The following is a 17,720-nucleotide window of genomic DNA, read 5'->3' as shown; positions in this document are numbered from 1 at the left end:
AATTCTTTGCCCAAATCTATGCAAAAATCCTACTCCTTTCTTTAATAGGAAAAGAATCATCAGCCTTGTTAGAGTCTCTGTAAGACTTTTGATCTCTCCAATAGCACAACATTGTTCTTCTCAGTTTGGTCCTTTCCAAAGCCCCAGACTGAGTAAATCAAGTCAGCCTAAGACTTGTGTGGGCAAATCCTCCATGTTCATTTGCAACTGTAGTCTTGTGGTACCCATGACAATTCAGAGTACAAATTTCACTTAGCTTAGCTTCACCTCCTTCTAATGTTTTCTCAGCTGAGCAAAAAAACCTGTATATTTAAAATACATGCCTCTATATGGCCGATATGAAGCTAATATATGCCTCTTGCTGTATACAGTTTTTAAAATATCCTTCTATCCAGTTCTCATTGTTTACAGCATGTATAAGCTGTATACATTTAATCTAAAATTATATCTTAGCAGTATTCTTATTCTAAGTATCTAATACTATTACCAAAATGAAAGGTAATTGTCTGACCATGAATCCTAAATTTTAAAGTGGATCCTCAGACATCCTGCAGAGGAAAGAAATATCATGTATAGTACAAAAGTGGAACTAGAAGGGTTATCATTTCTTTCCCCTTGAACAATGTACAGCTACACTGGACTTCAAAAAGCACAAATGTACTAAACTAAAAAATGTAATCAAAATGCTATCAAAGAAAATTATGCTCCTATTTAAGTACATCATAGAATCTTTGATCCAACATGGAATATAAATGGTCCCAATAAGTCAGCTTACTTGACTAAGCCCTTTTTTTTTTTAACGTGGTCTTCCAAATACCAGTGAATCCTATTCTCCTAAGTTTGTGTTTGAATTCATAAATACTTCATATGTAGTCAGTGTTACTAACCTGTGCTTCTAAATTAAGCTCTGTGCTGGAATTATAGTCGTAAACAGGGCATTAAGAATTCCTGAGGTTTGGTGCAAGCCCACGTTTACAGTAAGCACAGAGACAACTTATAGACTGCATTTTCCCCATCTATAGATCAGAACTGGAGAAGACCACACCATTTCTGTTCTACTGAACTTTTTGTATTTCATTTACCTTCTAAAATAGGGGGGATTTTTGTTTTTGATAAATAAGCATTCAACTATTGCCTATTTCTCTTTCTATAACTTACTCCAAAAAGCATACAGGAGCAGGGAAAAATACGTTATCCATAAGAATTTATACTAAGGGACCAAACTGCTAAAAGACTTTGGTGCTTAAATAGGCTTTTTCTTTTTAACTTCAAAGTTTCCCTAAGAGTTCTAATCTGTAGTAGAATATTAAGCTGCAAAATCTCTCATCACTGTTGGTCACAGTTACTGATAAGATTCGATTCCTACTGTTCTTAAAAGCCAAGTGACAGGCTTTGTCAGTGTTTACATGACCTTTCTAAAGAAGTGACTCAGTAGGAATTGCCTCAATTGCACTAACCTGTCAATGAACAATACATTGCTGAACCAGTAGGGGAACATGTCTTGATGCCTGTTCTGAAATAAGAGCACCTTAGGAAAGCCCATTTATGAAATATCTAGAGGTCTGAAAGGTCATTCTGAAGGCATCTACCATGTCTCAGAATTAAGTGGAGCCGCTCTGCCGCCACCCCCCTCCCCCTTTTGGATTGGGCTATTACACACCGGAATGAATGGCTGGAATACAATGATTTGTAAGAGAAAGTCTTTTAGGGAGTGAGCCTTTTTCAGTGTCTAAGTGTCTATATTTAAGTAATGCTGAGGTTATGACAAAATCTGAGAAAACCCAGGAAGTGTGAACTCCTTCAGATCTGTGTCAAATAAAAAGTGCCCTGAGATGACTGATGGGCACATCTTCCTAATCTGCTATCTCTTTCTCCCCTGCCCCACCACTCTCCCCTGCCCCCAGCCCCTTCAGGTTCACAGAGATTCTCCCAAAATGAAGTCATCCTCCTGGAATAGAGATGACCCACCCAATACTTCTGCATCCTGCACTCATGACAGTTTTGGGTGCTGCACTTCAGGAGGGATGCAGAGACTCTTGAGAGGGTCCAGAGGAGGCCACTCATATGGTCAGAGGCCTGCAGACAAGGCCCTATGAGGAGAGACTGAGGGACCTAGATCTCTTCAACCTTCGCAAGAGAAGGGTGAGAGGTGATCTTGTGGCTGCCTATAAATTCATCAGGAGAAGGCAGCAGGGAATAGGAGATGCTCTACTTACTAGGGTACCCCTTGGGGTATAACTAGGAACAATGGCCACAAATTGATGGAGAACAGATTTAGGTTGGATGTTAGAAATAACTTTTTCACAGTAAGGGTTGCCAGAATCTGGAATGGGCTTCCAAGGGAGGTGGGTGATACTCTCCCCTACCTTGGGGGTCTTCAAGAGTAGACTGGACAAACACCTGGCTGGGGCTGTCTGACCCCAGAACTCCTTCTTGCCCAGGGCAGGGGGTCGGACTCAATGACCTACTGAGGTCCCTTCTGACCCTAACGTCTATAAATCTATGAATCCTGTATAAACTTTTGTTGCCAATGATAAATGCCCATTTTGTTTGCAGTGATGAAAACACTTTTTTAATAAACCTGCAAGTCAGGTTTACAAATGGAAGCAGTAAAATGTGCTGCAAAACATGATGAATCAAAGAATTAGTCGCCAAAGGTTGATGCAAGAAACTAAATAAACATAAATACAAATCTTAAATAAAAGCCCAATGAGTTCAAGTACTGAGCTCGATAAGCCCAGTCCTGTGTCACTGAACTCATAAGTGGCAAGTATTGCCATTAACTTCAGTAAAGACAGGAGCCAGGCCCAGTAACTCCAAGTAAAGTCAAAGGGACATGCAGATGCTCAGTAGGGCTGTGCAAGGCTTCAGACAGTGTTTTGGATCCAGAGACGTTTCGGACGCTTCGGCATCCAAAGCAGCATGTCCAGATTGAAGCGTTGGCTTCGTTAAGCTTTCCAAAGTGGTTTGGAGCTTCCGAAGTGCTTCGGAAAAGCTTCGGAGATCCGGCCATAGGGTATAATGGGGAATCAATGAACTATCTATAACTCCGTTGTTTTTTGTCTGGTTTTTCATCTGTTTGGATGAAACTTGCAAGGGTGGTAGACTCTGCTGAAAGCATGAAGTCTGCCAAGTTTCAGTTAGGGGGTACAGTTCCCCCCAAGCCCCTGCACCGATCTTTTTGAAACTTCAGAGGCGCTTTGGCCGAATCAAAGTGGGAACCTGGTCTGGGGCTCCGGATCGGATCCCTGGCATCCAAAGCGGCTGGATCTGAAGCCAGATCAAATAGCTGCCTACTTGCATAGGCTTAATGCTCAGGACTTCTGCAAATCATGCTTTTTGCTCCTTACTCCTTGAACTATAAGCAAAAAGTAAAATTCCTAGGCAGGGAGTTCTAACCACACAAGAGAAGAAGAGTACAGGCATGAGGACTTCCATGATAAATGGCTTTAAGGCCTTATGCAATACCCTGTGGAACACTGCAGCAGTAAACCCCTATCCACACAAAACCCTTCCTACCTTATACATACAATACATGCATTGGTCCAAGAAGCTGGCTATTATTTGGGTCTTACTGATTGCTTCTGTAGGAGGAGAAATGGTGACGGAAATCTCTTTGATGAAATTCTATTTATTAACGAAGACTGTACACAAAATCCTGTTCCCCTTAACATAGCAGGGAAAGGCCATGGGAGGCCATTTTCTTGCTCAATTCTAAGCCTGTCTTTCTAACCACCACTCTGTTCACAAAAAGTCCCTCTCCACTTTCCCCCAGGGCAAGTGTTTCTCTTGGCATCTCTGCTTTCAGCTTTCCCACTCTTGGCTTTCCTACAGCTTTCTGGATGCTTTTAAAACTCTCACAGACACAGAGCTGGAATCAAATTAATCTGCAGTCACTATATTTACGTGCAGTGTCAGCTTTGGGTGGTGGCTTTCATTGTTTTAGCTATCATTTAACAAAGGGACATTTAATTCTTCCCTCATTTATCCTCGGTGAAACAAGTCTAGCACATGCATCATCATCACCGAAGTGTCTGATTGGCAAAGAGCAAAGGCATGCTTTCGGAGAGCTACCCAACCTCAACAATTTCAGTATCCAAAACTGGAAAGCCATTCTAGTTATGAAAACCCCATAGAGACCAAGCATAGTAAAAGAGATTAGAACTGCAAAGCTTCTAGCCTTCTAGCTTTAGTGCATGTGTCACTAAAAACAATGAGAATGTGAAGTGGCACAATTCAAATATTTCACTGCTGGACTGCAGTCCTTACTCTTTCCCTGTGTAAAGTGTCTCTCATCTGGTGTGGCATGCTAAATTCAGAACTGTGGAAGGTACTTAGTCAGGTTCAGCTGTGTAATTTGGCAGCACTATCACAATAACAGTTTTTCCAAACACATTAGCACAATTTCCTGATGCTCCAATTAGTACAGAAGAAATAAAATAAAACTGAAACTGTACAGCCGTTATAAAATCCTAGAGCTGGCATCATACTCTCTGGCACAATCAAATATTTCCAAGTGGGATTTTTATCACAGTATTTCATTCCCAGTCAATCAGGGCCCATATGTATAGATCATTTTTCATGTACATTGTCCACTGACTGCTCTTTCTCTTTCTGCCCTGGTGAATAATTTTTTTCCTTGTGCAAAGGAAATGAGAGCAACAAAACCAAGATGAATTCCTGCATTAGGGCTTCATAGCTGAGATGACAGTGACATACAGCACAATATTAGAGAACTGTAGCATCAGGAATATACAGCAAGTTTGAGTTGCAGAGGCAGCCGTGAGTTTTTATAGCCACAGTCCAAAGAAAACAAAGATGAAGCGTGCACCTACTTCAGTAAACCTGCGTATCAAGCTGGTTTGTTCAGAATAATCTGCCATGCCAATTAAATGTAACCTACAGATTCATCATCCTGCAGGAGCCAGTCCAGGTGCTGTAGCTGGCAATTTGATCTATTTCATACAACCCTCCAATACAGATCAATAAGAGAAAGGTACAGCGCAGTGTACGGTGCCTATGTGTCTGGCTAAGAAAAATTGACTCGGTAAATGCTACCGAGTAAACTGACTTAGTAAATGGTAGCTGCTTTACTTGTTCTAGATAACTATAAGCATTATGTGGTATATTCTGTATGATGCAATAAACCATTTGGATTGTTTATTTACATACTGCTTTTAATGCTAACGGTATTTTTCAAAAGAGCAGGAGGAGGAAGGTATGACTTTGTACCTCTCACTTCCTAAGGGCTAGTTTCATTTCCAAAATATGTCTAATCCAAAAGCAGAGCACAGCACATATTGCACAAGCAAAGAACACTCCATTTTTTTACACCCTTACTACGGGTCTTCATTTCTCTGCCAGACATGAAGCCTGGATCTTGGAAAATTAGAATTATGTAGGAGGCAGGCAGCGGATTAAGTCATCCTTTGGTTCGGTTGTTGTGCACATAAATAATAAATGGCTACAACCTTGTCAGAGTTTAAAGTTGCATTGGTTTAGTTAAATGGGAAGACAATTTTTAAAACTGACCGGATTAAGTTTATGAAAAATCCTTCACGTGTACATTCTGAGTTTGTCTTAAACTGGGCTTGAATCAATCCATAGCATCTACCCAAATATGTGATTACCATATCTACCCAAATCCAAGATGACTTTGAATGTAAGACAAACCCCCAAATAATCAGATTCTATATATGGAAAATTATAAATTTGTTAGAATTATCTATGTATAGAATCAAATTTGTGGAATGTCATCTTAAATTCAGCTCCACACACACAGTACTAAAGTAGCAGTGGGGAATGAGGGGCAAAACTGCCACCCCTTGTCCCCCCATACCTGTCCCCCCATTCCTGCCCTCCCTGTTGCCTGTCACCTACGATACAACCCGGTGTCCATGCCAGCCACCTTCCTTCCTGCTGCTTTCCTCTTGTTCCTGTGCCTAGCTCCTACTCCCTGCCTCCCTTGTCCCCTGTTCCCCTCTGCAACCTGGCCCCCCAACCCCTGCCTGCCATTGCCCCCTTCCTTATCTTCTACTGCAGCTCTGTTCCTGATTGGGGCACCCAGTCCCAGCCCAGCTAGGGAGAAAATGGCAGCTTCTGGCCTGACTGGGTCAGTGCTGGAGGGACTGGAGCTAAAGCAGAAGATGAGTGGGGAGGCAGCAGCATCTGGGTAAGGGGCAGGCTGAGGAGGGAAAGAAGGGGTGGGTAGGCCATATGATGCTATCAGAAGAGTTCACTTAAAAACATATGATACAGTTCCCAGTTATTAATCCACTTTAATTGTCTTTGTACCTTTCAATAAAAAAAAAAAAATCACCTGTTCAACACAGTACATCCGAGATGAATAGAAAAGCTGGTGTGGATTTAAAAAGCACATGGAATAAGTGACCATACTGGGTTCATGACATTTAAAATTATGTTATGAAAACAGCAGCAAAATCTTCTGCTAGTTGGCTAAACATGTCAGCTCAAAACCCCAGCCCTGTAGGGTCTTACATAGGACTGAAGAGACCTCCTAGGTCATTTGGATAAGTCTTCTATGATTGCTGGCAGCCATGCCATAAACATTTGTCCAAATAGAAACCCCAGAAACATACATTGTAGCCCTTCTTATACATCACAGCCATAAACTGAAAAAGCCCACAATATACCATAGGAGTACGAGTTGAGATAAAAGTGCCACCAAATGCCTTGGGCATTGGAGAGATGTGTTTACCTTCACGTAACACAAGTAATCCCATTGACTTCCAGGGATACATCACATAAAGAAATCTTCAGGATCGGGACCCAACAAAAAAAATCTTCCCACATACATCCATTTCATCCTTCACCAAATAACTTTCATTCTGATGTTTTCAAAGTTGAAAAGGTAAGTAATCACTTGTACCCAATTTTAGATATTACAGTAAAATCTCCCATATTCTAAATGCTTTCCACCAGAACTGGCTTTGAGCAGGGCATATGTTACCGCTCCAGAAAAATCTGAAAATTGGTTAATATTTACAGAAAAAATATTTGCATCCATTTAACATTCTTCCCTAAGAATTTGCATTCCTTTGGCATGTAAAACTCTTATCTTTTCTTGTAAGATTTTGACAGAGCAGACTAGCCCCTTTAATGTCATATTTGCTAACATGATGCAGAGGGAACTATTTTGGTACATGGAGCATGAGTAAAGTGGATATTGGATTCCCTTAATAAGAGAAATGTGCTTTGCTGTTCACATTTGTAAATTTATATAAGATGTCATAACACTATGTATAAAAAACAAATAAACATTCCTTGTGGTTTGAAATAATCCATACAAATTCTAACACAGTAATAGTCTCTTTCAGGTTCTCCCTCCTCCCCCCAGGCTTTGAATAACTTCAACCACTAAGAAGTACAATACTTCAATCAGTCAAGAACTGGAAAAGCAGGATGGTAACTGGGTTTGGAGGTAATGGTAATGAAACTCTACGCATGCAGTTTTTCAAACTAGAATTGATTTGATGGAAATGGAATGCACAGAATCATTTTCAGCTCATTTCTCTACACCCTTCAGTGTTAAAATACTTCCAAAATGATACTACTTGAAACACTGGCAGCTACCTTGGCTTTCTAATCAGAGGCTCTAGATTCCTGAAAGACAAAGAAATCACTGGTACCTGGAACAAATTTTTAATCAGACCTGCTCTATGGCCTCAAAGACTTATCCATTTCTTACTCTGAAATTCCCATTGCATTAACTGCACTTACCATAGTTGAATTTTAATGTGTGAACTATAAAACCCCCAGCTCAGAATGCACCAGATCCTTTCTATTATTAATTACTGCTGTTATTATCATTGTTGTTGTTGATAATAATAATAAAAATATTAATACATATGGGTACAGGTAGACAGGAGATCATACAGAAACAATTGAAAAGCACTGGTTAGCATGCTAGGCACTGGCCTCAATGCATCTCTCAGATCTGAGAAGGGACTGAAAGAGAATCATAAGGTGGCTCTTTGAGTGTTTATGGAGACACAAGCATGAAGGGTATGTTTGAAAATCTAACTAATTGGCAAGTGACTTGGGCTGAATAGAGTCCAGACTTGATACTTGGACTCTCAATGAAGTGACAGGTTGGGTGAGGATGGGCCTGGGAAGGTTTTAAAGTTGAAAAGTTTGTGTTTGATTCAATAAGGAAAGGGCAGGCTGCGGCAGGCATGCACAGAGACCAGAGACAGGATCAATGTGACAGACTAGGAAATTGATCTTTGCAGCCCTATTTTGGCTGGGCAACAGTGAGACAAGACTGCCTAAGTTCAAGTCCAAAGAAAAGGCTGCTTCAGTCAGTAATCAAGACATGAGATAAGGTAAGCCTAGACAAACGCTGTAAGACAGATGTTAAGCAGGATGAATCACCAAGGCTTAAAGGCAGCCTTGATGTTAGGACTAAGAGTGAGACCCAACCAAAGATCAGGCTAGTTAGAGGCTTGAATGATAGGAAGGACGTTTACAGGGGTGGCTGGAAATGTTTGTTGAGAGGAGAGAGAGGGGGATATTAGAGCTCTGTTTAGCTTGAGGTGATAGAGGATGTAAGAGAGATTGCAATAGGTTATAGGTTGGGACATACCAGCAGGGAAGTATGTAGTGGCTTACAGTCTGTCCGTGTTGCACATACTCTGTAGTTTAACAAGGCATTTATTATTTTTGTATTGTAGTAACCTGCTTAAGGCACTCAAACAAATTGAGAGACTATTCCCTTTCTTGCTTATAGGGGTAGGGGAGGGAAGGCATAAAAGAGACAAGGAGAGAAGGGAGAGGAAGGACCTGTGAGGACAGTGCGGGTAAACAGACTTGCTCAGAAACACCCAGCAAGGTCAGTAACAAAGCTGGAAATCAGGGCTGTGCGAAGCTTTGGTTGGTGATTCGATTCAGAGGAGATTCAGTCCAATTCGGTGGCCGAATCTCCAAATACGAATTGAATCAGGGAACCAAGTAAAAGGTCCTAATTGATTTAAAGCTCTCCAAATGATTTGGACAGTCCCCGGTGGTTGCAGCAGGGAGTTGGACCCAGGCTCTGAGCTGATAAGTAAGGGCAGGGAAGGGGGGCTGGAAGGGAGAGGGAAGGGGACCATGGGGGCACCCCTGCAAGTCCCCATTCCATTTCTGCTCCCCCAGCCCCCGTCCACTCCCCCAGCTCCCCCCATGGCTGCCCTGCCCGCCCCAGCTCCCTGCTCTTTGAAAAAAAAAGCCCTGGTTCTCACTGGGTGCTGTTGGGCGGGGGGATGATCCCTGCTGCCCCCCACTACCCCACACTGCATGGAGGCCACTGCATGAGCCCCCCAATGCCTCCCCACTCCCCCAGCCTCCCCACGGCTGCCCTGCCTGATGCAGCTCTGGCCCTATAAGAAAAAAAACACAGAGAAAAGCCCTGGAGCTTACTGCTCCTGCAACAGCCTTGGGGCTTCGGGAGGTTCATGCAGAGCCCCCCATGTGGTGCAGGGCAGTGAGGGGCATCAGGGATTGCCCCCCACCTGGCAGAAATGGTGAGTCTGGGGGTTTTTTCATTTTTTTTTTCTTAAAGGGCTGGAGCTGGGGCAGGCGGGGCAGCGGGGGGGTAGAGATGAAAGGGTTCATGTAGAGCCCCCCATGCAGCATGGGGCAGTGGGGAGCAGCAGGGATCACCCCCCACCTGGCAGCACCTGCTGAGTCGGGGGGGTGGGTTTCAAAGTGTTGGGAGCTGGAGCAGGAGGGGCAGCCATTACTGGGTTGTGTGGGGGTAGGGCCTGGGTGATTCGCAGATTCAGCAGCAGCTGAATCTTCGAATCAGATTCGGCCAAATCGATTTGGGACAGTGATTCAGATCACCGAATCTAATCACTGCCCCCCTAATTGGCTGAATCTGAAGCGAATACTAACCGCTGTGTTATACCATACAACATTCCCCATTAACATGGTGTCTTTTATAAGCACCAAATCCACTTCAATCGTTTTTGGGGGGAATTGGGATATGGCTTAAAGCAAATGAGCTCCAGCACCAAACGAAGTTGATAGGGGACGAGTCCCACATTTTTCTGTCCTTACTCCAGAGTACAAGGGTTATTTTCTGCCTCTATGCAATGTCCCCTGATTTCTGAACCCTCTTAGAGCCGCGATATTTAGAAGCAAATAGTGTGAGCTGTCTCCACATGTGTAGGAAAGGGCTGGCTTGACATTTATTAATGTCAGCTGCTAGCGGGTATAGTCTAAACTCAGCATTTCATAAAAATAAGTCAATGCAATGACTTTACAGATGGCCTATCTTCAACTATCCAGTTTGCAATTCTCAAGCAATAAATATACACAGCAGCATCTTTACTACTACTAAGTCTCATTAGCACACACATCCCTCCCCAATTTTAGCCAGTTTTGTAAATATATATATTCCTCCTTTTAAATATGTAGTGAAGTTTATGCTTTTCTTTCCAATACATCTCCTATTGTTGTTTTTAAAACAATATCATCCCCTTCTGAGTCTGATGAATATTCAAACTTAAGTTTTATGTTCACTCTTTTTTTCTTGGTTATGTTGATCAAATGCAATGCCATTTTTCTGTTAAATCCTACCTGCAGTTGAATTACCTGGGTACCACTGTAGAAATAAAAAAAAAAAATTCAACTATATCAGCCCCCTTCTGGTGGCAGACTTACCACCCTACCTATTCTTTTCCTTCCTCAGAGGCTTGTCCTTACTTAACAGCTCAGAAGGGCTGGTAAAGGAGAGAAGCTGAACCAGCTGTTCACCACATATAAAAAACTTAGATGCCTAGAAGGGATACTTGGCATGGGACAGAGTACAGCTCAAGTCATGGCTGCCTTGAGATATCTAAAGACAAGCTTGGATGGAGGCATAGGAAGATCTTACATAAATCCCAGCCTGGCAGCAAAGTATCAACCAGTCTGGCAGCAAGACAAATACAACCCTCCCTGCCCCCATGAGTGATGGCTCCAGGGTTCTGTTCACTGAAGCCACATATTAGGGCTGTGCAAAATTTTGCCAGCTGTTTCATTTTGAGGCTGTGCTCCACCACCCTCCACTGGGCTCAGTGCCCAGCAGCTTGCTGCCCGGTGGAGGGAGGCGGCATGAAGCACTGGGGTTGCGCTCCACCTCCCTCCACTGGGCTCAGCACCCAGCAGCTCCCAGCTTGGTGGAACTGAGCCCAGTGTGGGGAAGCAGAGTGCAGCACTGGGGTTGCACTCCACCGCCCTCCACCAGGCTCAGCTCCCAGCGCCAGTCCCAGGCGGCAGCGGCAGCCTCCCATCTGCACCCCTGGGAGGGCTCTGCTGGACTCCTCCAGGGGTGTGGGTGAAATTTGAAACAGCATTGAAACAGCAAAACTGTTTTGACTAAATAAAACAGAACAGTGTTTTCAAAATTAAACTAAACTCGAAATGAAACACTGTTCTGTCCAAAAGTTGAAGCCAAACTGCTGTTTCACATAGCCCTACTACACATACCACAGAAGTTACATAACTCAGCTACCTTTGATCCTTCACTTACTCTACAATTCTCTTTGGTTCATTTTGGAGACATCAATTACCAGTAGCAATGTTAAAAGACGTTAGTTGGATTTCTCTGTTGTTCAAGTAAACCTCTTGAGGTAACACAAGGGACTCAGTTGTTTGTTCTAGGTGAAGAAAGCATTTTCCTGAAGACCTCTCTTCCCTTACTGCCAACCTTTTCCATTCTTCTACAGAAGTGACCTATGGATATTATACTTCTCTTTTAGTGACACAAGGCAAGGCGGCCTTTTGAAACCAGTGACTTGTCCAGGACCACATAGGAAATGGTAACTCGACCTTGATCTCCAAGTTCCAATCTAGTGTCTCAAAAAATGATGCACTCTTCTAAGATTCTGTTTCTATTCTCCATTTTGTTTCCACATATTAGGGCTTAACTCACACCAGCTAAAAAATTACAGGGAGTTGAATGTGTGAATTTCAGCTGTAAAAGACAATGAAGGACCATGAAGCATACAGTGAAGAACCTCCAAGAAGCTCTCTGAGTGCAGAATATGCAGTTGTTACAGTGGGCAGACTAAAGGATTTCTGAAAACTGCCTGAAAGAAAAGTGAGGGAGATGTTCCATGAGTTGTTGATTGATTTTAGTGTGGCCCAGCTTCCATTGAAATCATTAGGATTTGATCACCTACTCATTTTTAAAGAACTTTGAAAATCTGGACCTTCATTGTTACAAAACAATTAAAAATAGTTATTAAAAAATTAAAATAAAAAAGCCATCATCGCATTTGGCTTTCTTATGCACAGTCTCAAGAGACTGGATACAACTATCTTCTCTCATCCCAAGCTGGGGCCAGAATGCTTTCCAAAATCCAGTTCCCTATAATTAGTTCTGATCTAAATTCATAGTTTCATAGTTCTGAGCAGATCATCTAGTCTGACCCCCAAATGTTGTTGTCCAGAATGACATCTGTTCTTCACTGGATGTTTTCTCTATGGTTTCCACCTCCCCAGTCTCCTAATGCAGAATATGAAGTCCATACTGCTTCAGTGGGTTCAAAATGTTAAACAAACAAGTCTGCTTACTGTGTCTGCTTCACTGGAAAGCCAATGTCCGGCACAGCAATGATCAAGCATTCAAGCATGGAAGCAGAAAGGTACAGCATGAAAAAATATAATAATGAAACCTGAGTCTTGCCAGGTTTATGATTTTGCTACAAATCTGCCAGTGGTCCATCAAATTACTTTCAAACCTTTTTAAGAATACCAGCAAAATTTTAAGCAAGTCTGAACCCAGTTTCCAGTGTCAGTGAAAGCTTTGGACATTTTGGTATTTCAAACTAAAATAATTTCTGTCAAATTTCAAGTAAAACTCTAGTAAAAGACACGTACACACACCAAAGTTTACACAGATACTCTGCAAGCTAAAACAAGGGAATTTTTGATTAATTATAACTCCCCAGACAGTATGAATGGCAGTTATCATAATGCAATATTAATTTTATGGCAATACAACACTGAAAAACGTAATGTGGTCCTTTTTCCTCTCTCCATCCCCAGGATGCTATCTCTCTGTCATCACCTAGACTCAGCTTTCCTAATATACTGATAGTCAGGATAAGCAGTTTTACATTGAGAGACTGTTACATTCTAGTCTCAGGACCGAAGTACCACTAAGGTAATTTAATTACAGCTTTTTTTCCCCAGACCTTTTTGATTTACAAAATTCACATCCTGGCAAATTTGGAAAAGCCAGTCTCCAAATTTCTGGGAGAGCTAGGACACATGCTTAGATAACTTCATCCATGAGTGGAAATCGACACTGCAGAGATATAATTTGAACTAATATTTCTGTATCATTTCAGTGAATTTAGTTCTGGTGAAAAACACTGGCTTGAACCCTTGTTTGTTGATATACTGTGTACTGGATATAAAATAATAAAGGATATCTGGAAATGAGAGAGAAAACTATGTAGTGGGCTCACTTTGGTCCAGTTTGTTTACTGCTGTGGTAATTCTAAATGCAGGCAGATTATAGGATGAGTGTCCAATGTAGGAATCAACATTAAATTTAGAAAACCTCACAAGCTGGAGTGCATTCTTGCCTACATCGACTAGCCTGTGTTCTTTCACCCTTAGGATTTAATACTGATTGAACCTATTTAATCCTTTGGCTTTTGTTTAATAAAGTTGCCAACTATGGTAGAAGCTACTTGTCCAATGGGTACCAGACTGAGACAGCTACACTTATTTCATAGAAGTTGCTGAACACTCTTGGATGGCAATAACTTCTGATCGCTACCTACCTTGAGACATGTCTAGCTGGGAACCTGGGCTGACAGAGTAAGATTTAAAACAGCTGACCAGGTTAATCCAAGTGGTATAAAATTAAGACAGAAAGACTGGTGACAAATGTAACAGATTCAGAACTGGAGCTATTTGCTTATTCCATCTGACACAAAACATTCTGAATTTTAGCACCTGTATTTTATACACATCTGAAGTCTCCTAACTATACATTCAGGTGTCCTATGGCAAAATATAATAGTAATCAAAAGTAAATTAAATACAGTCATGAAAGTACATTAGAAAAGAATGCGATTCAAATGACAGGAAAGAATGTATAGGCACATTAAGGTCTGTACCTCTATTTAAACTGCAGATTGAGGAGTATTCATGTAAGAACAAAGCACTGGTGACAGCCAATTCAACAGATTTGGTGGTAGAATTCTGAAGCCCCCATATGAAGCTAAAATCTTATTGTTGTTGAACCTATGGAAGCTGTATGATTAACAATAGCACACAACACACCCCTATTTCAGAAGTAGCCAAAGGGGGAAGAGGGATAGACTCCTTTGGAAACTATTTGTTCAAACTCGGACATCCTATTTTGAAATCCATATAAAATATAAAACTATACTCTTTTTAAGTTGTTCTTTTTGCTGATTGTTAATATTGTTTGTTCAGAATTCAAGAGTTATTGGTGTGGAACAATACACCCTAGAAATGGATTGTGATTTTTTTTTTCCCTATGCTAAAAACAGTTTAGCTATTGTAGCAGAGATTTTAACCTTTGGCAAATAATCAATAGTTAACTGATTAGGGTAAGGATGGTTTTTGGCTCTGTCAAAGCCCAGCGACATAATGAAATGACTATACTACTACTATTATACCTAAGAATAGAGGAGCCCTGAGCAATCTGTAAAAAATACAATAATGAATAAATAGACCAGTCAAGTAATCTCCGCAGGAAGGGGGCTGTCTCTATATTTGTATAGTTCTTGACATAATGAGGTCCCAATCATATTTGGGCCTTTGGGGGTTCCCATAACATAAATGTTCATTAACAGCAGCAACCTAGATAACTAAATTAATTTAATGTCCCTCCACAAAATCCCCACTGGAATCATTCAACATCACTACTCGTAGCAAAATCTAATTCACTTCTATTATTCATGAAAATAGCCATGAACTAGGGTTTGTTTTTGCTACAAAGCTCTAAAAGATAGTTTTGTGTGATAAAACAATATAGAAATTATTCCACTGAGATGGATGTGCTAGGAAGAAAGCCCAAGATTCTTAGTGTCCTCCAGCTTGTGTCAAGGACTTGACCTCCTAAAAGCACTTGATGATGTTATTCCTGGAAATACCATTTACAAATAATGGCACATCTTGGAAAGACATAAGAGAGCACTAGATCATCAGGGTATACTTGTGTTGGCTATTTCTGGAAATACAACTCTGTTTGCACAATTGTGCTATATTACAAAGCAAGCAGAGTGAAACTCATTCAATTTGAAAGGGCTACCAACACACCCAGCCTCCCACCTCAGTTCCAATGAACACCCTTCTAAGAACACCCAGACCTTACCTTGCCTTTGTTACTATTTAAAGAAAAAAATAATTACTCTGTAATTAAACTAGTTGTGGGGAGCCATGGAACAGCAAGCAGGGCATGTTCACAAAATATAAATGGCCTGAATCATCTGGCCACTGATCAGAAACCAAGCCAACCTTCTCCAGCACTAAGAATGGGATATAATTAAGCCGGCATTTACAGTTAGAGTTATATGACTTTGGGTTGGTTGGGGTATTGGTTCTTTGTAAACAAACCAAGTCATTTGTGTGTAGGAGTGTCTTGGGAGAAACCTTACAAATGAAAAGGTTCTGTCAGCAATATGTAGATGGTAAATATTTTATATATAAAAAGGCATAAATTTAGGGATTTGAGTAAAGTCTTATTTCCCTCCCCCACCACTATTGGGAATTGTGTCATTTGCTGCCAGTGGGTTGCTGCTCTCCATTCAACAGGTGGCTGCATGCCAGCATTGCTGTGTGTACAACGCTGTTTGTCTAGTGTGGGTCCTTTGAGATGAAAAGCACTATAGATCATGGAAAATGACAAATGAATAAAGTATTCAATCTGTCCTTTCAGGCTCTTAATGCACAGTCTTCAAAAAATAAATCATGTACATGATGATTTCCAGCTTTGTTTAAAACTGTGTGATCTCAATTACAAGTCAGAAATGGTGTAGTGGGGAAGAACCTTGGAAATCTGGCTTCTTATTCCTCAATGGCTCAGAGCATCCATGTGGCATGGGCAAGCAACTTAACCCACAATTTTACATTTGTAAAATTGGCATAGTATTACTTGTTTCTCACAGTGGCAGTGGACTTCTGAGTTCAGTAAGTTTTGTAAAACTTCTTTAGACTTCTCAGTGAAGAAGCTGTATAAATGCAATCTATTATTTTGTGCATGTTAGTCAACTTGCCTTAACAAGAATTATCAGCTGTATTTTCAGTAGTCCCAATACAAATTGCACGTGGAAATAGGGGTTTCATCTATTTTAATTTTTAAAAATGAGATTAGTGGTCATCCTGCTTTCAGATCATCCTCGGTGCACTACAGCCCCTTTTCAAAAAGGCGTCTTTCTTCCAGTCTCATTCACATTAAGTACCACTGACCCTCAAATGTGAAGAGTTCAGAAAAAGGAAAGCTCTGTAAAGAAAGCAGCTACTGTGGTAGCACCCATGGGCTCAGAAGAAGAATGGATAGTAAGAGGAGAAACAGGGAACCAAACGACATCTTAACTCAAGGCTTACAAAAGACTCAGGCTTTAAACCACTTCTATATTCATTGAACCTAGTACTGTACTTCTTTGACCTAAAATTGCTTAGACGCTTTGCTCAATAGCATAACTATTCCCAAACTCGTTTCTAAAACAAAACATTTGTCTCAACAGGAGAAATTTAAACTCTGAACTTTATTTATGTTTCTCCCAATTTCCCTGAACAATCAGGCTGCAATTAGAACAGGGTGGTATTGACAGAGGTTGATTTCTATTCCCGAGCATTGGCAAGTCTGTCACTCCTCCGCACCGCTGGTGTATTGACGTCAGTATGGACTTGCAAGGTCATGTTGATTTACAGCCCCTTGAGGGTTCCAGAAGCCACAGTCATCTGTCATAGCCCTCAGCCTTCCACTAGAAACTTACTGATCTATTTCCAAATTTGCTAGGTTGGCGAACATCTGTAGAAAAATCTCGTTGCCCGCAACAAAAGAGAAGGAAACACACAAAGTGTTGGGCTGTATTCACAATAATAAATTCTGTTTCGAAGGGATGTGAGAAGAAAAAGTTATTGCTTGTGGTCTGCTAGGTAAGAAGAATTGTATCATACCCTCCATTCTTATTTTCTAAACAAGATATGGTGATCCAGCTGCCAATGGACAGTTCTTTGGGACGTGAGAAAGGAGGATGACACTTTCCAAAAAACAAGATGGTTCATTAAAGTACCTTGCATGTTCACTGATATCTGCACGGACAGCCACAGAACACAGCCAAATGAGGAATCCATGTAAGTCTTGTTTAGATTAAAATAAAAGCATACTCAGTTTTTCCTATTAATAGATAACTAATAGATCCCAAGGCATAGATGGCTTTGTCTCTGGTGTTCCCCTTTTACTTGTACATCTCATTTTCATTTTAATTGCTGATAAAAGCAGATCATTTCCTCTGTCATCGCTTTTGTTGAACTTTCATGTTTGTTGGAAAACAAAACAAAAATACCCTGAGACCTGCAAGTGGTGCAGATTGCTGAAACATGGATCTACTTGCATGATCTGGTTCTAACTGAAGCAGACAATTAAGAAACCATTGACATGGCATTGTCATGGCACCTTAAAGTGAATCCTGAAAATTTTGCCCCTGTAAGTTTTTTGACTGTCTGAACTTTACCATTTTATA

The sequence above is a fragment of the Crocodylus siamensis genome, chromosome 12 (assembly GCF_052110815.1).
Source record: "Crocodylus siamensis isolate JL-2025a chromosome 12, ASM5211081v1, whole genome shotgun sequence".
Classification (NCBI taxonomy): Eukaryota; Metazoa; Chordata; order Crocodylia; family Crocodylidae; genus Crocodylus; species Crocodylus siamensis.
This window is presented reverse-complemented; position numbering follows the sequence as displayed.